The sequence below is a fragment of the Panthera leo genome, chromosome B2 (genome assembly GCF_018350215.1).
Source record: "Panthera leo isolate Ple1 chromosome B2, P.leo_Ple1_pat1.1, whole genome shotgun sequence".
Classification (NCBI taxonomy): domain Eukaryota; kingdom Metazoa; phylum Chordata; class Mammalia; order Carnivora; family Felidae; genus Panthera; species Panthera leo.
The window spans coordinates 47240598-47266584 of record NC_056683.1 but is presented as its reverse complement, the minus strand read 5'-3'; the positions used below and the strand labels follow the sequence as shown (position 1 = coordinate 47266584).

Here is a 25987-nt window from a genome sequence, read left to right as displayed (position 1 = left end):
AAAAAAAAAAAAAAATCTAGATGTGGGAAAGTGGCACTTTGTTCTTAGTACATATCATGGTGGTAATTAAATGATGTTGTAGTAATGTATTTAACTCCCTCATTAGCTAAGCATTTCTATAGACCCTGTGCTTAATTCAGCTCTTTTAACATAGAAGTATCTAAGTACATATTTACTGAGTGAATGAATGAGGTAAATGAAGTAGCATTTGGTGTGTATTTAAAAAACTGGTTTGAAAATCTAACAGACATGATTCTGAGTTCTTCTAGCAGTCATATTGTGTGATCTTGGTAAGTTATTGCACTGTTAAGTTTCTCTTTTCTCATAAATATTATGTAGAGAAGACAAAAAGATGACACTCAGACTGCTTTGAGTTTTAAAGGAGACAATGTATGCAAATCTTCTTTTCTGGGATCTGTATAATTGTTTTTAATCCTAATTTGTGTTTTAATTTGTATGATTATATTGGGCTCGATTTTAATTTTTATTATTATCTAAGAGTAGGTGTACGTGTTCCTAAAAGATCAAATAGTACTTTAAAGTTTCACTTTTATTTACTTATTTATTTTGAGAGAGAGAGAGAAAGAATCCCAAGCAGGTTACGTGCTATCAGCTATGCTGTGCTGACAGTACAGAGCCCAACATAGGGCTCAATCCCATGAACTGTGAGATCATGACCTGAGCCGAAGTCAAGAGTCGTCCACTTAACCAACTGAGCCACCCAAGCGCCCCAATCAAATAGTACTTTAGATTTAAAAAGGATAGCAACCTCTGCTCCACCATTCCCCACTTCCGAATTCCATTCCTTAGTACCTTTTCACTATCTAATCTATTTTTGCCTCCCTATTTCTATATAATATGTCTATACTACCACTTCTGATTCAGTTTCAGAGGTTATTAACTTTCTATATTGGGTGGGGACTTAGCACTCAAAACATCATTTCACTATCCATAACTTCTATCTCTTCTTATCCTCTCAGAAAGATTACATTATTTTTAAAATTCCTCTCTCCAACATTTACATTAACATGATTCAATAACATTCTTGGATACTGAATAGCATATTGTGATTAATAATATACTGAGAAAAAACACTGCGATTACATATGCATTCTTTGGGTTTAATTTAGAATAATAACCATTGATATTTGTTTACAAATGTCTTATTTCTCTATTATGAAATCTCAGAGAGAACTACAAAAGTTCCTTCAATGTATTCTAGCATATGAAATGATGTGCCAGTCCAATTTCACTTTTTGAAACATCTCTTTTAGATGGTCTATTCTAATTCTCCTCTCCTAATAAACCTAGGAATCCTAGGATTCCTATGTCTTCTTCCTTCCTTTTCTTGTTTATGTATTATTTTTTTTAATGGTCGATTTTGATCTCCATTAGCTTCTTGAAAGAGTGAGTGGAAAATAGATGTTTTTTAATTACATGCTGGCAAATGTCATTTATTTTAGTATCACCCTTGATTTATGGCTTGGATGGGTATAGAATTTTTTACTAGGAAACTATTTTCAATCTTTTCTAATATTCTCTCAAGTTCTAAATATTCTAGTCCCTTGTGATTTTATGTACATGGAAAGGGCTAAGAATTTCAGTGCATGAGAATACTGAGCATATAATTCTTCTGTTTTTAAAAGCCAAACCTAATTGAGTCTTGAGGACTTCTAAAAACTGAAACCAATGGAAAATATGCCATTTAAGATGAATGCCACTTAGTACGTTATGTGACTTCACATATTACACATTTTTCAGTTTGTATTTTGGAAAAGAAATTAACCTTACAGAAAACTGCCAGAAGATTACAATAAGTTCCCAGATGTCCTCCCCTAGATGCACTAATCCTAAACTATTTGCCACATATGCTTTTCCTCTCTTTCACTTTCTTTTAATAGATATACAATGTATACAGATGTATGTACTTTATTTATTTATTGAATGGATCGGTTGAGAGTAAGTTGCACACCTAAAGATTTTTCACCTCTAATATATCAGCATATATCCTCTGGAACAAAGACATTATCTTACATAGTCACAGTATGCCTATAAAATTAAATAAATTTAAAATTGATGTGATACTATTGTCAAATGTAAAATCCATATTCACGTTTTACCAAATTGCCTCGATAATATCATTACAGCAATGTACCCCAACAAGAACCCACTACAAGACACGCATTGTGTTAGTTCCATATCTCCTTTGTCTCCTTTAATCTGACACCATTCCTAAGCCACTCTCTACCTTTCCTGACACAAATCTTTTTAAAGAATACTTCAAAATCATTTAGGAAGGATGTTATAGTGTATTCCTCAATTTCTGCTGTTCTTTCCTGATGAACATCTGATGTTTGATTCTTTAATTTTTGACAAGAATCCTGCATAAAGTGTCCCTCTTGAAACACCTTGTCAAGAGGCACTTAAATGTCAGTTTTCCCCATCACTGATGTTAACTTTAATCACTTGGTTAAGATGACATCCTCCAGAGTTATCCAGGATAAAGGAACTTTAAAAACAATACCTTCCTTTAGAAACTCAGGATAAATGAGGAAGAGCAACAGGTGTAATTCAGATTGTCAGGAACCTAACTTTCAAGATAGCATTTCTTGATTGATTATGAATTCTCATACTAAATATTAAAAACTCATGCTTGGCATGGAAATAAGATAAGGGAAACTCATTACAGTAAATCTAACGGTATATGTGCCAAACTGCTTAATGTAGAGATTTCTTAAAGAAGTGTGCTCCTTGTGTTGTTAAAAGTTATGTTACAGCTTGTGTAGGCAAAAGGCTTTCATATCAGTATGGTGTCTTCTATTTGTTGCTTAAAAAGCAGGTATGACTTTTTCCTCCATAGCCCTGAGTGACAGACTGTGACTGACAGCTACTCTTAAAAGATGAGCACATATTTCTTTCTTAAGAGTCTCTTTTCAAGGAACTGCCACATAATTTTAATACAATTTAATCAGAAAAGGGCTATCTGGGTTGACTTCATTATACATTCACACATTCAATCATACCAACATCACTTTTCAAATACCATCTCTTACAAATGGATGCTGTTAACTTTCTCAACAGTAAAGGCACGGCATGTGATTTCCACCCATCAGTAGAGACTTAATAAATCACCCAACATATTACAGTTTCACGCCAAGTTAGCACCTTCATCAGGGAATGAAATTAGCAGAGCAAATCCTGGCTAATTGTGAAAGATGCTAATTACCCGCTCACCCTGTAAAATAAGGCATGAGTGATGTGTGGCGAGCCCTGCACAAAGTCATGAACACTTGGAAATGCAACACTTAAATAAAGCCTAAAACTGCTTATGCAGAGAGAAATGGAGACCAGACAGAGAGTAAAAATATACAGCCAGTGAAGGAAAAAGAATTTGCAGGGACTTTAAGATCTCATTTTAGAACTGTAGCAAGACTAGTGGGGACTTGGAGGACTCCAGGGATGCATTATGGAGCCTTTGTTTCCAGGTCCAATGCAAATCCCCTCTCGATCGTTACTGGCACGAGTCCTCACTGGTTAATAACCGTTCACAGCTGGGCTATGGGATAGCTGTGAAAGAAGTGACCTTGGTTCAGCCGCTCCTGGGTGGGGAGGGTCCACCTTACAGACTTGCAAGTGATTAGCTCCGCTGCTGGTGGTCTCTGCAGAGAAGATAGTGGCTGAACAGGCACAGGATGTGAATCCTGAGCAGGCGTTTCAGCGGCTGCCAGCTTCTGCTTGGCTGAGATGAGCTGGTGGAGGTGAGGGGAGAGGTTTAGCCTTGTCATTGTCGATCGGGTACCGCATCTCTGGATGGGAAACGCTTTCCCCCAAAGTTGTCATTTTGTTACCTTTCACCAACACAAGGCTCACATTAAAAGGGAAACATGTCTTTCTGAATAATACTGTGTGTAGGTGTGTGACTTAAAAAAAAAAAAGTGTTACAACATGTACCACCTTTTTCTACTTTCTGGCTCCTCTGAAGATCTGAGCAAGCACTTCAGTATTCCCAAACCCAAATAAACAAAACCAATACTCCTATTTTTCAGTTTGTCTGTTAGGCCCCCACACACTCAATTTGCTTATGAAAGACAATTCTCACTTTACATTTAATTACAGTGTTCCTGACTAATGACGTGTGCAAACCACTAAAGCAATTATACAATTTACAGTTGCAAAGGTAACCCACAGAAGGTGATAGGATTGTGGTTAATTTGTGTAATGATGCAAAAGTGATAAATTGTTAAATCCCCAAAGAGGCAATATGGAAATTCCCCAAAGATGAGGTTTGTGACACAATTTCAAACAGCATTATGAGGAAAAAAAAAAAAAGAGAGAGAGAAAAAAAGAAAGAAAAGAAAAAGAACAAATTAAATACCCAACTACCAAATCATCTTTTAACAGAAAAAAAGAATTAATAATAAAAATCTATTTATATCATTGATAACACTTCTATATAATTTATTTGACTACAGAAAAATCATAAAGTAGAAATTTTCTTCCATTTAAAGTTTTCTTTATACTAACCATAAATAACAATGAACTCATGATAAGATAAAGGAAACTGCTCACTGCGTCCCGTAGCTACTCTTCCCAGAATGATATACATCTTCTGATACATTTGAGTTTAAGTGCTTTAATACAAATTTCAAGCCTGACTATCTTCTCCCCAGCACAGAAAGAACATCATAAAGATGCTCTAGATAAAAAGTATTCTACATAAGAGATAATCCTATCCATTACTTTGTGTTAAAAATAATAATTTGAGCCACTTAAGAATATAGTAAAGAATGTGACTTATTCTGTTTCATCTGTTTTTCTTTGTCAACAACCTGTTCCCTTAAAAATAAAAAGTAAAGACTTAAAATGATAATTCCTTTCATAAAGAGTTACTGCCTCAACATTCAAAATATGCCCTACACAAACTCTATATTCCAGAAAAACTGAACCTTCTCTCTAAAATGTCCTGAGTTTTACAAACTGTGTTATATTATTAATGTTTTCACTGTTTTAGGAACACCCTTTCCCCAAATTTTCCACTTGTTGCAATTCTGCTATTCCTTTAAACCTACATCATGAAACAGATTCTGATTCTCCTCCGTTTCAACCACTCCTCAGTAAGACCATTTTGACTTGCTCTGAAACTCCAAGAGAATTTACTTTTACATTTTAAATCAGATTTGAGTTGTTTCTATTTGTCTTCACTTCCTTCTAACAATTCTTTTCTCCTCCCAGAGAAAGAGAGAGAGAGAGAGAGAGAGAGAGAGAGAGAGAGATAATCTTAAGCAGGCTCCACTCTCAGAGTGGAGCCCAACATGGTTCTTGTTCCCAAGACCCTGGGATCATGACCTAAGCTGAAATCAAGATTCAGATGCTCAACCAACCAAGCTACCCAGGTGCCCCAAATAATTCTTAATTTAGAAGCTTAAACCCTGTCAAGAGTGACCACAATACCTCATAAAGAGTGGGTACTTTAAAGTTGTAGGACAATCATATCCCTATGTTCAGTGATTTAGGTGACATTCATCTAACTGCAAAGAATGATTCAGCTATTCTTACAGGTGCTATGATGTACCTGTTGATTATAGAAAGAAACCGAGTATGTTAGAATTTAGAGATTAAGTTCATAGAATCATGGATTTCAGGATAAGAAGGTTGTTTCTATTACAGTGACATCATTTTGTAAATGGAAAATGGGGCTCAAAGAAAATTGAAAGATTACACAGAAGGTAAATGGCAAGCCCAGGGCTTGAACCTTGAGTCTTTATGTGTAATTCAGAAACATTTTGACCACTCTCAAATAAAAAAAAATTATATACTACTTTAAAAAGTGACAGGTCCTGGAGACAGAACATATGAACAGAGGTCGATGGTCATGCAATTCTGATTTTCAATGGGTGTGTTCCTGACAAAGTGCTATGCACCCACACACATTCACACACAGACTCACGCAGACTTGACACACTTCCTGCACAGATGTGTCAATACCGCCAGACCTTAGTATGAAAGACAGGTTTCTATCTTAATGAAGTGGGAGGGATTGCCAGTTCCTGATTATAGTTTAATGGGAATATGCATTTTTTTTTCTATACAAACTCTAAGAAACTTGCTAATTACATTTTTCCCCCAATCCCTATTTGCTAAGGTCAGCGTAAAGTTTAATCTGTCATTCTTCATTTGTTATTCAATATCCTCCTGGAATGAATCTCTTCTCTTTAGGGTCTGTTGCATCTACATGAGATACAGGATACGGCCAGTTCCTCAGCCAGGTTTGTCTAAAGATAAGCAAGTGTAAAGACAAGTTTTCAGACACTTTAATAAACCATTTCTTCCCTTCTTTCACTCTGCTATGCTTTAGTCATTTACATACTAAATTCATTGATGAGCTCTAGAAAAATAATGATTTTTGAGGCTTTTACAGTGTATCATAAAAACTGATAACATCTGGACTCTCAGTGCTTCAAACAGCATCTCCATCACCTAAAGATATAGAAGGAGAAATATATATCTTTCCACCCCTAATATGCCCAGAAATACAGAAACAAGGAATGTTCATAAGCTCACTTTTCCCTTATGTTAGAAGAATCAATTATCTCAACAATCTAAGTCTTGAGCATCTAAATAGGCTAAGATTCTGCATCAGGCAATGCTCATGCTGTAGGTAAATGGACACCTTTTGAGCAGCAGTGTTATAGGACTTGAGACCAGTGATTATATATGACAACAGTGTATGTGAGCCTTCCTCCAGAATCAGCATATCTTCCTTGTATGCCTTCATGTGCCTTTCAGTGTACTCGCCTGACACTTGTCAGAGCATTATACTTATTTCTTCTTTTATTTTGAATGTTTCTCTCTTTTTAAAAAATGTTTATTTATTTGTTTTGAAAGAGGAGGGGGACAGAGAGAGAGGGAGAGACAGAATCCCAAGGAGGTCTGCCCACTTAGCCCAGAGCCTGACACGGGGCTTAATCTCATGAACCTTGAGATCATGACCTGAGCTGAAATCAAGAGTCAGACACTTAACGAACTGAGCCACCTAGGCACCTCTCTTTTATTCTTTTACGGATACTTAGATACTATAGGGAAGTAATTAATTTAGCTGTGTAGAGTTGAACATGATGATTATTTGTCTTGATATTATCTTTATTCATGTACTAAAAAAGACCTCTAAAGTTAAAGTCAAATATTTTCAAATTGAAAAAATAATCAAATGATTGAAAACAGTTTTCACTGGGATCTGCTCTATATAAAATCTCTTGCCTCATTGGAAGCCAGCCATTCTTCTAGTTCTAAATTTTATACCACTGTGAGTAGTCTAGCTTCTTGATATCAGAATCTACTATCTAACACTTCTCATACAGGTGTGTGTTTTTTTTCTTAATTCCTTGATGTTTATATGTTTGGGTGGGAATTAATTGCTAACTGCTTCAATGATAGTTGGCCTTTTGAGTCCTAATGTCGTATTTACACATCACGTCTATTGAAAAAGTCAATCTCAGTGTCCAACTACATTTTAACAACTCAATGTTTCATAGAAAATAAATACATGAACCAAAAATATTCACTTAGTAGTAAAATATATTATTAAATAAATTAATTTGTATTGGTAACTGTATATCATCATCAGAACACTTTAGTTATATGTATAATATATATGAATTAGACATACAAAAATATATATAGCAAATATTTGAGTATTTACATGTGTCAGAAACTGTCCTAAACACTTTTATTTTTTGAGAGCGAGAGAGAAAGAGAGAGACAGAGAGAGACAGAGTGTGAATGGGGGACAGGCAGAGAGAGGAAGAAGATCCATAATGTGAAGCAGGCACCAGGCTCTGAGCTGTCACCACAAAGCCCTATGTGGGGCTTGAACTCATGAACCGCGAGATCATGACTTGAACTGAAGTTGGACGCTTAACCAACTGAACCACCCAGGTGCCCCTGTCTTAAACTTTCTATATGCATTTTCTTGCCAAGTATCACAGCCATCTATGAGGTAGGCAATTATAACCCAGTTTACAGATAAGAAAACTGGAGAGAGGTTAAAGATCTTGCCAGTAATCAACCAGGTAATACCGTGGGTGAAGCCAGGATTAGAAACCTAAGAGCCTAATTCCAAATCCCACGTTCTACATACCATAATATATCTCCGATCCCTTGGTTGTTACTTGACAAGCTCAGGTGAATGTCAAATACATTTTGCTATCAGATATAGATCCTAAGGTTTCCAGAATATGTTCAAACCTGCATTATTAGAAATCAAGTCCTGACTAAAACAAACAAAGATTTTTTAAGACCCAATGGGACACAGAGACAGGACATAAGAATGTGTATAAATAATACAAGACTGGATTGTTTATGTGCCCAGCAAGAAAATATTTAGATAATGTTACAGAGAATTGTCTGAAGAAAATTGTCAGCAGTTTTACTTAAATTCTTTCTGTCAGAAATGAATGTGTTGGAACTTTGGACAGGCAGTCCAAACAACATGTGGGTGGCAGGGGGCAAGGTGAGGGTATTGAGAAGTATAAATCCCAAGAGTAAAATAATCAGTCATGAGCACTTACAGTGTGTTTCCATGAAGAAAAATCTGCTGGTCAAGCTGGACTGTACAATTTTTAACAATGAAGATATTTGCTCTCTGTTCTTCAAAATACTTCCAGAACACAGTAAGTTTTCAATAAATCATTATTAGTGTGTGATTAACTTCATTAGAATGGCAAAGGATTAAAAATATTCCCTCCAGACAATTTTTTATTTTTTTTTAATTTTTTTTAATTTAACAGTTTTAATATTCCTTACAATAATTAAAAAAAAGAAAAGAAAACAAATTGTACTGTGGGTGTGCTATATTGCAGTTACTACTCAGTATGCCAAATACTCCCCTCGGCAACCCAGAGGGCTGGTATATACATGGATTCATACTTCCACAGGTGATAGATAGAGCTGCTATTTTGTGTGTGTATATATGTGTATATATATATATATATACACATATATATGTATATGTATATATATGTATATGTATATATGTGTATATATATATATATACACATATATATGTATATGTATATATATGTATATATATATACATATATACACATATATGTATATGTATATATATGTATATATATATACACGTGTATATATATATGTATATGTATATATATATATATGTATACACACACACACTCACACACACACACACACACACATATATCTTCCTGGGACATATTATCAGGCCACACAGTTACTATAATAACACAGAAATTGCTTTGATGCTAAAAAAAAAAATTTCCAGAACCTTATTAATTTCATGATTTGTGTTCCTTGTAATAGATTTTGTTAACACAGAAGCAAACAAATGATATTTAATCTCCAATCTTAATAAGGAAAAAAATTGTAATACATACCCTCATAATGCTATACAAGCTATATCATAACAAATAAAGAATATCAATGACATTCAGAAATAATTTTTATAATTGATTGATTACTGATCATCTTCTTGATGAATCCCTGCCTGCCTTGACAGAATATTGTCAATTCTAATAGAGTGGGTCAGGTTTGGCTGGTGACATAATTATCCTTTACTTATATGCTTGGGATTTTTTTCTCTTTCAATGCCTATAAACACTGAATACTTGCATAAATTCCAAAGTTATCTGACATTATATTTTCACTAGGTATCTATGGAAATAATTTAATGGCAGAATTGGATATATAATTTGGGGAACTAAGTATAAAGGTGAATTTCTCCTCAAATCCCCATTAATTGCATTTGCTATCAGAAAGAAATTAAGCTGCAGAAGATACAGCATTGTATCTACCGTGATTTTTTAGCCTGCCTCTGATCCTTCTGTGTCTCACACAAACTAAGAATGTTTTGTATTTGGTTCCTAGAAGATACTGAAAGGCTGTTTCAAATAGACCTACTTGTGATTTCTTGTTCTGACAAGGACCAGAACAACAGCAGTGGTGTCCTTCCCATCATCAGTATCACTGTCAGGGAAAGAAGAGTGCCAGCACCGAGCAGTCTGCTCAGGCCTCTCTTGGCATCAGCAACCGTGGTGCTGACAGCTTCTTGGCTCACTGAACACTTCCAACATACCATGCAATCCAGACCCTGAGGGCCTAAATGGGCTGCACTTAACATTTTTCTTCTTATTTAGCATTAAGTAGAGTCATGTATGCATAAAATGATTTAACAAATGTTCTGTAACCATTTAAGCTATCGCAATAAATACATTCTTTAATGAAAAATGGTCCTCCAATGGTTCTTTTTCAACTGACTTTTTTTTTCCTAGAAATATTTTCTAGATGGAATAGTAGTGGCCCAGTTAGCATGGAGGACCCTGCAGGTAATATTGGACAGAGTCAGGCAGAAGGTTAAGAATAATGGCTATTTCAAGTAGATAACTGTTGGGATCTTAGGTATTAGAAAAACCAAATACATGGCCACTTTACTTGACTTTGAAATAAATGCCTGAGATATATGCCGCTCTTTTCTCCTCCTAGCTCTGGTCTTCACAAAGCAGCTCATACCAATGCAGGCTTTCAAAGCACTGATACATTTAAGAGCTGTTAGTCTGGATTGGAGGGAGTTGCTTCACAGACTCAGGAAATCTTGACATCTAATATTATTGCTTTATAATAATATAGACTTGCAGATTCTTGCAGACTTGCAAATCCAAGTCTTTACTCGGTGTGATTCGAAACAAGGGTTGTTTAGTGCATAATAATACTGTGAAGTCCCAGGGTCTTTCATAACAAGATCAATTCCAGCCATTAAATTTTGAATGAGCTGAAGATTCCTTATACAAGTAAGGGATAATGCATTTGAGTGACTATATTTTTCTTGTTTTTGAGATTACTAATGTGTTCTTTTTCAAATTCCCAACAGTTCTTGATACATATCCAACTGTTTTTGTTTCATAGCCTTCTGTTTATTTTTAGAATGTTAGTCATATTTTTTGAGAAGCTTATTTAGTTTTATTTTAATTCTTTTTTAGATTACTCTTTTATTTATGTTACCTCAGGAGTAATCTCTCATTGGGATCTTTTCCATTAAATTAATTTTTCTTATGACAACCGTATTTTGGGAAGAAATTTCTTGGCTGGCTGGTTGTTTTCTCTCCACACTTACTCCTCCATGCTTGTTTGCTCTGCACTTGTTTTCCCAGGACCCCAGAGTTCTCATATGAAAACCAGCTTTTATATTTCTGATTGTGTGTTGTTGTCTTCTGGAAATACAACCAATCCATTTCCAGTGTTAGTATGTCATTTGGCCCACTTTTTGATTGAGGGATCGTAACTGCCCTTCCTTGACACTCCAGAAATATTGCTTGTCATAGGCTACCCATCCTAACCAGAGTCAAAGCTATTTCCAGCCTCCATTTGCAAACTCCTGCTCTGTTCCTTCACAGTGGGTGGAAGATTGTTCGAGTTGCTTCTTGTGGGAGTTGAACAGAAAGATGCTGCAAATTATTTATGATGTCCTGTAAGCCTGCCTCTTTGAGTTGCTATTTTTTTCATTCCATTTCTGCCGCTCAAATAAAGTTAATCTGCTTTTGTGCACAAGTAGGTGTTTTAAAATATTTCACCTTTATGTGTGTTTTTAGTATGGGGATTCAGTGCATACTATCTCTAACATGTTTATCAGAAGACCTCCCAAAGGCATTTTTTAAAATATATTTTTGAGGTGCCTGGGTGGCTCAGTTGGGTAAGCGTCCTACTCTTGATTTCAGCTCAGGTCCTGAGCTTGTGGTTCATGGATTCAAGCCCCACAAATCAAGGCTGCTTGGGATTCTCTCTCTGCCCCTCTCTCTGTCTCTCCCAAACTCTCACTCTCTTACTCTCTCAAAATCAATAAACTCTCTCTCTCTCTCATATATATATATATATCATATATATATCATATATATATATGATATATATATATCTTATATATATATAAGTTATATATATATGATATATATATATCTTATATATATATAAGTTATATATATATAAGATATATATATATCATATATATAAGTTATATATATGATATATATATATATATATATATATATATAACATTAGACACTTTTAAAATAAATTAAGTCTGCAACAAAATCCAAATATCAGAAGAAATACAAAATATATTAAGTCTCAAATAAAAGCAGGATACTTATTTGAGCATGAGATTCTAGATCCAAGTGTGGAGAGACCTAGGAGATCATTTTTAAGATTGATATATACAATATTTTACAGTTTTAATATATTTAGCCCATGGATACAAAATTTAAAATGTCAAAACATACCTATTGGGATCTATCAATCTATCGATTGATAAATCAATAGATGATTTAAGAGATTCTGAGACTTGAGTATGTAATCCTGGCATGTATAAGTCTTCAACAAAAGGCATGCTCAGATGCTGTCAATAAAGTACAATTGACTTTATCTTGTAAAATATCTTACTCTATAAAATATCTTACTCCCTTAAATATCTTTAAGTATCATCAATTAGTATTAGTATTAGTATTTGACACAAAAGGTTGTTTTAAAAATCTAATATCACATTAAATCACTTTATTGTTTCAGTAAAAAAAAGCTTAAACTGGTAATATGAATATTCAGAATAAGCATAACATAAATCAAATTTCTTACTGATTTAATCAATTTAAAATTCCAGAAGTCAGGGGAGCTTGTGTGGCTCAGTCAGTTAAGCATCTGACTTTGCCTCAGGTTATGATCTCTTGGTCCATGCGTTGGGCTCTATGCTGACAGCTCAGAGCCTGGAGCCTGCTTCAGATTCTGTGTCTCCCTCTCTCTTTGCCCCTCCCTTGCTCTCTCTCTCTCTCAAAAACAAATAAACATTTAAAAAAATTTTAATTGCAGAAGTCAAATGAGAAAATACATATGCTCTTCAGAAATAGGTAGGATAAGGGGCATCTGTATGGCTCAGTCGGTTGAGCATCCAACTTTTGATTTAGGCTCAGATCATGGTCTCACAGTTTTGTGGGTTCAAGTCCTGTGTGGGGCTCTGTAGTGACAGCATTGAGTCTGCTTGGGATTCTCTCTCTCTCCCTCTCTCTCTCTGCCCCTCCCCTGCTCATGTTATCTCTGTCTCTCTCAAAATAAATAAATAAACTTAAAACAAAAACAGATAGAATGAAGTTTTCTTCCATTGGAAAGAATTGATTTCTTATAAGAATTTACATACTAATCTTATCAATCAATGTTGGCAATACTAACTCAAGTCAATTTTCATTGTGCCCATACTTAAAATTTTTTATGCTAGTTTTCCAATGAAAATATGGCAATATGTTAAAGTAATAAATTTGAGCCATCCATTTACTCAGCCAATATATTTGGGGGCATCTACCCTATAAAGCACATAGCTAAGTTCTATGTGGAACACAAAATAAGTCACACTTTTTATGATAGTAATCACCTGTTATTTTTATTTACACAGAATCTTCTTCTTTGAGGGATACTCTATCCCTAGATAACCTGAACCTGGTATATCAACTTTCAATGAGTAGCACTCTATCAAGATTTATTAAATTAAATAATGAAGATTAATTCTTATAGTATGATCTAAATGGGATGACAAATGTAAAGAACAAAGAATTTAAAAATGTAAGGAAAAAATATATAGCTTTAGTAAACAAGAAAGCCATGAAAATAATTACATTATATCTGATATTTAAAAAATAATTTTCTGAGGTGTCTAAGTGGCTCAGTCGGCTGAGCATCCAACTCTTGATTTCGGCTCAGGTCATGATTCCCCACATTGTGCTCAGTGCTGAGTGTAGAGCCTGCTTGAGACTCTCTCTCTCTCTCTCTCTCTCTCTCTCTCTCTCTCCTTCTGTCTCTCTCCTCTACTCATGCTCTCTCTCTCTCCCTCTAAAATAAAATTTAAAAAAAATTAAAAATAACAATAACAATTTTCTTACTCATAGTGAACATAAGAAACAGGTTGTTTATGTATATGTGTGTGTGCATATATATATATATATATATATATATATACACACATGCACATATATATACATAGTGATAAGACATTGTCTAACATTCGGTAAATTCTTGTGGAATTTAACTGACTACGATTCTGCAATATTCCATTTTTGGGACTCTCAGCATTTTATTTTAGTACAATCAACCACCGGGTCCTCACTTCTCCCCTGTTTTCTCTCTCTTTAAATTTCTGTGCTCTATCCTTAATAACATCTTTGAAATAGGTATACAACTTAAAGATATACACTTTTAAAAAAAAAATTTGATCACATAATATCCTGCATCACTCCACATTTGTGTAAGGCAGTGTCCTCCCAAGATTGACACTGATAACGATTTTTTTTCCCAAGTAAGCTCTAAGCTCAATGTGGGGCTTGAACTCACAAATCTGAGATCAAGAGTAGCTTACTATACCAACTGAGCCAGCCAGGCTCCCCCTGACAGGGATTTTTTTTGTCAATATTTCTCCTAGTTGCTCCAAATTGTATCTTTTTCATTATAAGTTTATTTGAAAATGAAACACATTTTTGTAAACGGGATTGGTTGAGACTTCTAGCCATGTCTTTCTTAGAGGTTTGTTCTTTTCTTTAAAATACCAAGGTTTACACATCTACATTTAGTTTAACCTCCTTGCTTTCATTATCCCAAACTTTACATATCAGTAAGGCTGGTTTCCACCCTAAGCTGAAAGGTAAAGGTGGATGGTTAGAAATAAAAGAGACCATTGAGTTGCTCAAAGCATTTTATTGGCTACTGAAGGCTATACTACTTTGTGGAGATGTTTTAAGGGAGTGGGGAGGACTGAGACTGAATTCATTCCCAATGAATTGCAAGCATATATCTTTTTATAAACATTCATCTTTCTCAAGAAGCACTCCTAAATACTTTGTATCTCCAAACTGCTATTAATTCATTATCCTGCCATTTCTTTCCCTTTTAGTTCCTATGCTGAAGGAAGAGTTAAAATCACATTCAAATGTGTCACTGGGGTAACCAAATTTCAATAAGTGTTTTGGGAAATAATGTGATCTGATGAACACACTAATAGTAAAACCCAAATAAAAAATAATGGAGGCGTTATGTGAAATTTGATGCACAAAATGATGTGCAAAGTTGATGCTCCCATAGTCAATTTGGGCACTGTGAATAACCAATGTCACTACTTAGAGATTAAATATTTTAAGTATTAAGGTGCTTAATAAACTTTCTTTAAAATTAGAGAATAAATCTCATTAGGTGAAAGAAATTCAACATTTTCCAATGAATGAAATTAATCATGCATTTCCAATATTACATGTTTTGATTTCTGTGTCAATCCTTATTTTATTAACTGAAAATATAGCTCTTTGACTTTAATCAAAATATTGGTATCTAGACTAAAAAACCTAATATTGAGAAAAATGTCCATAAGATAAGACCAATGTCATGCCCCAGAAAGATGCTGGATTAGCATCCTACCTCAAGAATCTTTAGCTATATGTCTTTGGGTAAGTACATATAGGGGTGTTGTTAGAGTTAGAGACAAAGAGACTAGCTGAGCATTTGGCAGTAAAGATACAAAATGATAGACTATATCAAATTCATTATCATTATCTGAAAAATTACTCTAACAATATATGCTATTTCGTTATCCCTTCATTCAAAGTTCAGACACTGAGATACTTTGAATATATATTTTGCTCACAAAATATTTTGCAAAGCTCTTACATGTCCAAGACTAAAGAGTAAACCCTTTACATTGTAGGGTCTTAAATATAATATATATATATAATATAAAATATAAATATAAAAAATATAAATATATAAAAATATAAAATAGTGGGTCTTCATCTTACCACCTAAGTTCAGACATGGTAAACATACTTTTTGAGTTACCTATAATGAAGAATAAAAAACACATTAGAAAGTTGGTAACTAAGGAAATCCATCTGAATAGATACGGAAAGTTTATTTGATTACAACAAGAACAGATGTCACATAATTTTTTCTTAGGGCTTTCCTGAAAATAAATCTGCAATGTCATTTTTGGACTGTCTACTCATTAAATATGAGTAGATTAGTTTCAATTCTTTTACTTTATTAAAAAGCAAGTATCTATAGCAAATTAATGGATGTTTTTACATGGTGAATTGAATCCATTTTGCTAAGGTAGAAAAATCTCATATTTTAGGAAAATAATTTTAGAATGAGTTCCCCTAAAATAATTGAGCTTCTTATAACCATGCCTATATGTCTGTAAGTGGAAAATAAGTAGAAACAAGTTCTAAGTTAACTCATTATGATAATGGCACAGATCCACTAGATGTAAAGGGACCACATACAATTAAAAGTTTAAGATTCTTCTGTTTAGAATAAACTTCACCTTCATCAAGTCAGATAGTTTCTCTTTGTCTATACATCCTCTGTATTTATTCCTTTGGTTATTTATCTTTAGGATTAGATATATTCATTGGCCTAAGAAGCCTTGATTCCTTATGGGTTAGTGAGGAAAAGAAATTTTAGGGGAATATCTTAGCCTAAGTCAAGGTTAACATGCCTTGGCTTCTATTACTCAAAGGACTGGCAAGTCTAGTTGGGAATATGACCTGCCACTGTGTCATCATCACCTCACATCTGCTAGATGCTGACAATAACCCATTCTGGGGCTAATATCCTGACAAACAGCACTCTCTCATGATTTATTTTTGGCATATCTGCAAGTATTCATGAACATTGCCAGAAAAATAAGTTATTCCTATAGGAATTCCTAGAATGAAAATTAATTATTTCCTTAGTTATGGTTATCATGTACTGATAGACACTTATGAAGCAAGAAAATTTGTGGGCAAAATAAGCTCTTAGTGAAATTCATTATATGTTTGTAAAATGTTAACCATAGTTTTATAACGTGCTCTTGAAATCATAAGAGCTCAGAATTATAAGCAAGAGGCAAGGAAAACATTCTCATGAATAATTATGTGTTATGTAGAGTATTTATAATTGATGTTATAAATAAAAAGTGACTCTTTGATATTCTTCATTTAGACCCTGCATGAGACAAGGTGGGGAAGGTCTGCTGGCATTTTGCTAATTATGAGTCATGATATGACTAAAACCTGGTTCTTGGAGATTAAGGAGGCAGACATATCCCCCATCTAACTTGACTGGTTCAATAGCTCATGTTTTAAAACCAGGAATATAAAATCTCACCATGTTATGTGAAAAACAGAGTAATTTAAAATTATCTATAAAAATAAAGATATATAAATTCTTTAAAACATCTGTGATTGGAAGACCATTTAGAAAGTGAGAATACCTAAAAAAACTGAAATACATTATAAACGATGGAATTATACAGTTTAAAGTGTCAGAAGATTAGGTCAAAATTTTCACTTCCATTTAAATACTCCCTGCAATTGTATGACTGTTGAGGCAGAATTAAGGTGTGTATCATGACAATCCTTTCTTGAAATCAAAACATGATTTTTTTGGCTGCATTTCATTGACAGTGGTGCTCACCAAATGGTCCATCTACTTCTCATACTTCTCAGCCTTTGTACTTCTCCAGCCATTAAACTGTGAGCAAAGGTGAAATGAGTTACTTCTTTTTTTCTTAAGTTTATTTATTTATTTTGAGAGAGAGTGAGAGAGTATGAGTGGGGGCGGGGGTGTGCAGAGAGAGAGGGAGAGAGAGAATTCCACACAGGCTCTGTGCTGACAGCTATCCCTGGGGGTCAAACTCTCCAACTGTGAGATCATATACTAAGCAGAAAGCCACCCAGGTGCCCCTGAGTTACTTCCTACCCTAAGAATATAAACATACTGGTAAACAGTGCTCCAACTATTTCTTCCAAAGCCACAGTGATTCAAGAGTTAACACGTTGCAGATGATAAGCCTAAATTATTGCCTTAGTCATTTATGTGCATGTGTGTTTCATTTAATACTCTCAGGTATAACACAATGGGTAGTGTTATATCCATTTCATAAATTAGAAAATTGAGGATAAAATCTGTTGCCACTGCCATGATGGGCATACTGATTAAGAATATCATCTCTTGACAGAGAAATGTTCAAGTCTTTTCTTAGCCACTTACTTCTTACATGATCTTGGCTAGGTTATTTAATATCTTAGATTCTCAATTCCTTCATCTGAAAAATGGAAATAATTATAGTATCTCCTTGTAGAATTACAAGGAGAATCCAGTGACATTATATGTTAAATTCTTAACATGTTGTAAGCACTTAATAATGGAGAAGTATTTTTCTTATATAGTCACAAATCCACAAGCTGTTTGACAACTTTTAATATTTAACTTTTTTTAATGCTTAGGTCAGGACATAGACAAAATCAATTTTTAGATGGGGCATTTTCATATCACAGAGAATCAGATACAATCAAGTTTGCAAGCATGGCACAAAGATATCAATTCCTTACATGAATAGCATTCTTTCTTTGGTTCTTTTTCTTTTCTTTTCTTTTCTTTTCTTTCTTTCTTTCTTTCTTTCTTTCTTTCTTTCTTTCTTTCTTTCATTTCTTTTTAATGTGGACAATACACTTTACTACTCTTGTCCTAGGAATAAAACATTGCAGAATTATAAGTTCTGGGTCTCTCAGTAAATTCTTTTAAAAATATTTGGTTTTTATCCTTTCGTCAATTTTAAAAGAAGTACATTTTGAGGTAGGAAGATGGACACGTGAGAGGAGATCCATTGTCAAGATCCCTCTGTTAGTATTTCAGGGAGTCTTTGAACAATATTTATACCTAAGAATACAGGGAATGAATGATAAAGGTGATCTTTCTAAAATGATTATCTATAGCTGCCAAATTGACTAAGTCTTTCAATGTTTTTCATTTACTCAATAATAAGATTCAAACTTTTTAGTATATGATTATTTTGATCTGCTCTCTGTTGATTTTTCAGGCCCATCCCCATCTTGTGTATAGTGAGAGTTTAACTAAACTATATTCAGTTTCTCAAATGACCAAAAGCACTTATCTCCCCAGTCCTTACACTTGGGGAGCTGATGAAAACATCCCTACTGCAGAGCTGGGGATGATTCTTTTCCAGAATGAAAATATGACCCCATTAAGAACACAGTCATTTTCAGTCACAAGCAAAGAAGTTGTTTGGAAGGTAAACTTTCTGATTTTCCAGAAAGAGAGGCCCAAAGGAGATAAGCTGACCTGAGAAATGGAGAAAGGGAAGGAGAAAAGAAAGGCATCGGAGTTCCTGGATCTAGCCATACACTGTGTCAAAACGATCCTATCTTCTTCCAATATGCAGATGACAAATATATTTCTTGAATTTGCAGCTATACTATGTTTCACACAGATTTTTGTTTGTTTTTAATTTTCCCTCAAATATCCTTAAAATGGGGACCCTAAACTTGATAGGAAGAAAAATCCCTGGAGAAGCTTGCTATTGACCGATTTATACCTTCACTCCTAGAATTTCTAATGTAAATGCTTCAGGAAAGAACACAGGAATTTGCATTTTTAAGCCAATATCCTGTGTGTCTCTTATACATCTGAGTGTTTTCATACCTCAAGGAAAACTAGCTTTAAGGATTAAGAAATTATATGTCTTGAGTGTTTTCATACCTCAAGGAAAACTAGCTTTAAGGATTAAGAAATTATATGTCTTGGTAGTGCTTGAAAAACATCAACAGTGATGCCTAGTGCATGCAGATATTAGGTCTTCTCATCCCTGCAAGGAGACATGCAATGAATAAATGTTGCTTTACTCACTCAGCTTACTGAAAATATGAAATCAATGACTATTCTTATAGAGGTATCTCCTCTGATCGATGATCATTAGTGGTCTTTACCTAACACTCTATACCAATGCACACTAACAAATGATCATTGAAATGAATGACTTCATATTGTGCTAGGTGAAGGACAGCTGTTGCAGAATCTTCGAATGTGAACTTGGACTTCTCGCTGCTGATAGCTGCCGTGGCCCGTGTCATTGCACCATCTGCTCTGCTCTCACGCACCAGCAGCTGCCGTTCTTGCTTTGGCACCATCTGCCTGGCTATCTCGGCGTCCCATCTGTACCACTCCTTGGCACTGCTAAAATTACAACACATTTCCCCTCTACTCCTAAATAGAGGGATTCCTGAGTCATTTCTCCTTTTAGATTCAGGGAAGCCCTTTGTGGAACATGTCGAGGGCTCACATTAAAAATCCCTTTCTTCTCACACTTCAAAATTTCATACTAGTAATGACTTTTTTTTTTGAATTTTGGGGGAACTCAGTCTGGTTTGCCACCGCAGAAATGCAGAGCTTCACAAATGCAATTATAACAATACTGGAATGATGATGCCTGTCCTTAAAATCATCATCATCATCATTATCATATAAAATAATTTTAAAAACTCAAAATATTTTACTGTGTATAAAAGAAGAGACCAAACTCTTAGGGACATTTGCAATTTATAGTTATAAACAAATATGGTGACTGTATGCTTATTACATATTTGCTCAACAAACAAATATGCCTATAAATATTGTACTACTCCTATCAGTAGAAAATATGATATTTTTAGAACATGAATTTATAACCCAGTCTGGAAAGCATAAATTTATGTAAATCACTGATATATAAGAAATATAATTGATTAAAATCTTTATTTAGAAGAGCTAACCCCCTCCGGCTCTTCTTCAGTGCCCCTCTTTATCTCTAGAGGCAGATGATCCCCACCTGCTCAAAATGGGAGTTTTATACATGGAGAAATTGAACAAAAAAAAACTTTGGATTTACGGATGCAGAATGAAGCACAGAGCAAGGATAAATTATAAAAAATAAATAAAAAGAAGGCATGTTACATGGTAATCTCTATGTAGTAAATCAGAATTATAATTCTAATCTTCCTCCCTGCTCCTAGAATGCCAGCAGCCAATTCTGTCCCTTACTTTTTAAATTAAAAGATTATTTTTTCCCTTGGGGTATGTGTGTGTGTGGGGGGCCTCCACATTGTGATGTTTAAGGTGTTTAAATATTTTTTAAAGAGAAAATCATTGTTCTTACACAAACGTAATTATGTCATATCAAAAACCAATCTGGACTTAGTAAGGACAGATTTTTATTCAAAAAGATTATTATAAGGGAGAAAATGAGACTTTTGCAATAGGGGGAGAGACCAGAACTAAGTCAATTCAATTACACTGAAGCAGAGGGCTGTAGGATTTTTAAGGGCTGGGGTGAGCTAGAAGAAAAGTACTGGACAAGATTGGGGGGATGTTATAAACCATCTCTGTTTGCTAATTAGTTTTTTTTTTTCAAAATAAAAATAAACTTCTCACATCTTTATGACAGAAAGTAGTTTTATAACTTGGAGCAAGGCACCCCACCACAATTAAGCTCCTACCTCTCACAGAAATAGGGAGACAGGGGTGTTATCTCTTTGAAATGATTAAAAATAATTCTGGTAAGAAAAGGAATCTTTGTTATCTAAGCACATTACATAGAAGGTAAAGAATAATCTTTCCTAATGGAAAGGAAGGCATTAACCAATAAAACAAAAGAGGAAGCCCGTTGGAACTGAGCAAACTTTGTAAAAGCATTTATCTATATCATTGCTTCTACTCAGATTCAGGTGTGATAGAATAGTTTTACCTTTCTTTGTATGTTAATTGCTCTATATGCTTTCATATTTTAGAACAAACTGAAGCTTTAAGGTAAAAGTATTCTATTTCTCCTTGAAAAAAGAACGTATACACATGTCAGTGTTGTTCCTCATATAAACTTCATGAACAATACTATTTATAACTTCTAATCAAAATATCCTAACTTGTACCGTACAGAGAAAAACATGGAAGGTAGGTAAATGAGAATTGTCACATGAAAACATGTTAAGAGATTAACTGAATACATGTAACTGTCAATGTTGAATTTTATCTGAGCACCATCTTCCTGGAATACAACAATACAAGAACCGCCCCTCCCCACTCTGTGTGTTCTGAGAGGAGGCTAATCACAAAGGACCATCCTGCTCTCACATATTTAGAGATAAGACACTTTTCCCCCTTGCTCACAACTCTCATAACATTTATGACTCCTTTGTTTGCTTGCCTCTGTAAAACCCCAGACTCATCCTTTTGAGATTTTCCTCATCCTTCTCTCCCTATTGCAATAGAGTGAATAAAATTAACTCTTTAATTTCTCTGTGCATTTGCCTGTCACATAGCACACTTTGCATAGTCATGTGCATCCCTTTTATAATAATTTGTTCATGAATTTTGGTGGTAGGAAGACATTTCCTACTCACACAACGAAAGTCAATGTTCTTCTTGATTATAGACACACAGACTCAAGTGTATAAATACACATATAGAGTTTACAGCTGCAATTCTGTAACTTCAGCCTCGGGTCACAAGTAAACAAACAAAAACTCTCACATTCCTTCACTAGAAGGCATGAAATTATTCATTTATCTGAGCTTGCAAATAGACATATAAATGAAAATAACTAACAAACTGGAGTCTCCATCATGTCCCACCTAGTGGAAACCAGATTTCTATCCTCCATCAACCAAGAACACCAGACAATAAAACTGAATTTTCAATTATTGTTACCACCCACCAATGGGGAATAATTTACTGGTTGTGCATGAATCAGAAACAAACAAACAAAAAAATCAGAAGAGGGGAGGGAGAAAGCAAAAGTAAAAAGGGAGTCATAAGCATTAAAATTTCTTTGCAGTTTGGAATTCACTTTGGAAAACAAGAGAAGCCATACCTGGACTTAAGCATCCCATGAGATACCCTTCTCCATCAACACGGTTTACCTGACCCTGACAGGTAAACCCCTGGGTATCTAAAAGATAAGCCACTCTGATGTGTGATTACTCTATGGTCAAGTTTACCAGTGGCTAAGCCCCGCCCTTGCATACTGGCTTCCAGTTAGCGTCTGAAGGGCTTCATTCTCCAATATGAGCTGACAGCCGTAGATCAGCAAATATTTTGAGCATAAAAATAAAAGGTACCAACACCAACAAACAGGGAAAGTAATTATAAAGTAAAAAGAGCCAATTCAGTTTACAGTTTAAAAAAAAAATGGTGAAAAATGACTACATGTTATGTAAACATGCTCCTTGTGTTATCTCATCCACCCTTACCAGAAGCAGCTTTGAAATGATTTACTCAACAAACGCAAAGGCAGAGATTTCCAAATGAGGTTTACGAGGTTACAGAGGCAAATGCAAAAAAGAGGTAGGCAGTTCCAAATTTTGAGGGAAGTGATTTTTTAACTAAGAATATAAAATGTTTCATAAAAGCTATGAAGAATCACTGGGGGATCCTGTATGGGATATGATAACACATAAAGCGGGTTCACAAGTATTGACATTATTGAAGCATAACACATTGTATGTTTGCTTTGTGATTTTCTGATGCTTATCCTGAGCTTAAAATAAGTCACTTATTTTAAATAATGCTTAAAATAAGTCACAATCTGCCTGTAAGTATTTTTTGTAAAAGTTAGAGCCCATCATTTTTTGTTTGTTTGTTTTTTTTACTTTGAAAACACTCAAGTCATTTTTAACATGGTTTTCCAGCGATGAAGAAATTAGGTAACTAAAAAAAAAAACCAAAGAAATGTAAAACAGTTATTTTCTTTTCTAACTATATAAATATAGTGGCTTTAATATAAAATCACATGTTAGAAGGAAGGGCCCATTTGTAAGGGTACTGAATTTTTCTCATGGGAAAATAGAACAGTGTCTGTATACTAGTGCTTTAAAAACTCCTGAGAGAGAGACAGAAACTCAAGACTCTTTCTAGAGAAGTCTTCCAACTGTTCAACTATAATTATTTCTTCTAAGAAAACCAGGCGGAATTCAGGATGGCTTTGTCCAACAGGAATCTAAAACACAACCTCTCTTAATGTACATATAGAAAATATATGTGCTAACCAATTTGGAAAAAAAGCAAAGTCCCGGTTGTAGGATTTCTCAAATTGTTATTATTTTTTTTCCAAAATGGATTCAATTATGCAAGGTTGAGTATCTCAGGCTGATGCTTACATCATTGATCCCTTTGAGGACCAGTCAGGGTGGCTTATGTTCCATTGGAAAGGTAGAGGCACCTGCTTCTTTAGCAGGGAACTAAGAGATGAGATGCCATACTTGCCATCTGAAGAATTCCTTAAAGTTGGAATATTTGGGTAACGTGAACCAAGGCTGCCCCTTAATGTTCCATTTCTGAAAGTCACACTTTAAGTTAAAAGTTCTGTTCTGAAAATCTCCATATATCAACAGATCATAGTATCATGGTATCTTTTTTAAAAAGAAGAGGGGAAAAAAAAAAACAGTTCTTCATAGGAGGGGGGTTTTGCTGTTGTCTTTTTGGTATCTTAAATGTCAATGATCACAAAGACTCTGGCTTCTCTTCATTATAGACTTGCATCTCCAAGTAGGTTATTGCTTTGATTTTAGTTCCCTGAGGCTACGTGAACAATGAAAATTCTTCTCCCCACCCAATTGACTGTAATCTGAAATTTCTTTGATCGTATGAAGTGACTTCACTTCCCAGGGTAAGAAGAATTCATCAGCACCTAAAGCCACTCATCCAAAAAGTGAATCAGAAGAGAGTGTAAGTCATCTCCTTGGTTTTCTCTTTCTAGAGTTTGGACAGGCTCCACAGTCCCAGTATCTGTCGTGTAACCAAACATGGCCATTGCACATTGCTCAAATGCTTCCTCCAGAGTATCTCCAAATGCATGTAATGGGACATCTGCTGTATGATCCATATACTTGTACTTCCCAATGACTGGAGGATACTTGGCCTTGATTGCCTTCTATTCTTCCATCAAATTATAATCTCGAATATCTTCCTCTTCCTGTACCATAATTGCAGCATTGTACACTCTCTTTAGCCCACTATTTTCATCTAGATTCTGGATTTTGAAGATCTAGGTAGTACTGATACTTGTGCTATGTAACCCATAGGGAATAGCCTGTCCATTTGTCAGGCTTGGTGAAGGCTGAGGGAAGAGGGGTATCTGGGGAAGTACAGGGAGTAATAAATAATTCTCTAATGGTCAAACAGCAAGAAGTGAACTAGAAAGGACTCAGATCAGGGCAGAACTAGAAAGGGCAGAAAAACTGGAAGAATGTTTTTCTTACATTTATATTAAAAATTAAAATTCACTAGTCTTTGAAGTTTATCATTTACTGTTTGAATTTTTCTGGCAGAACACAAAGAAAAAATTCAATACTTCTGAGTGTTTCCCATTTTCTGAAATGAATTGGGTTTATTAAAAAAATAATTTATAGCACTGAGCAGTACTATTTTCCTTAAGAAACAATATAATTTTTTAGCTCTTATATTATTTGGAGTTGCCAGGTTTATTTTTCAATAACTGCTAAAAATAATAAGATGATCTGTGATTAGTAGTAAAATGTGTACATTAGTCTCTGGTTTGCTAAAGCTCTATCATTGACTAGAAGTTTGTCCCCTCATTCGCTTATTTTTTTTCCTAACAACACAACTTTGGGACTGTGGAGAAATGCTAAAAATTCAACATGGCATATTGTTCAAGTAGAAAATTTGTGGAGCATATATTCCAACTTGTTTATTTTAAAAATAAGAAAACAAAAGTCTATCTTGGCTAATTCAGAGAAAAGTCATAAATAGGTATCTGCTTTGGCTATTGATCTAACAGTCTTTATGCTAGTGGCTCACATGAATGGTTTGGTTCACAGAAATGAAACTATTTAGAGAAATGAAGTCTGGAGATCAAGTGAGTTGCCAAATTTACATTTTGTCAACTGTGTCTACTAAGCTTTAAAAACAACTTTAAATCTTCCATCTACTATTACTATAATTTCATTACAGATAAAAATGTTAACACCAACAGCACATGTCAGCCATGTTAGAAAAAAGAACACTCTTTTATATTTAACATAACTTATTTCTATGAAGGCCTCAATACATTGTCCTTACTTGTTTCTCATTTTGCTGTTGAGTAGTGTAAATTTCACACTGAAAT

At 34.5% G+C, this 25987-nt stretch overlaps 1 pseudogene; it reads right to left on the bottom strand.

The window, feature by feature from the left end:
* Window positions 1–24363: 24363 nt before the first annotated feature.
* On the bottom strand, window positions 24364–24859 carry LOC122220686 (annotated as a pseudogene).
* Between the last annotated feature and the right edge of the window lie 1128 nt (window positions 24860–25987).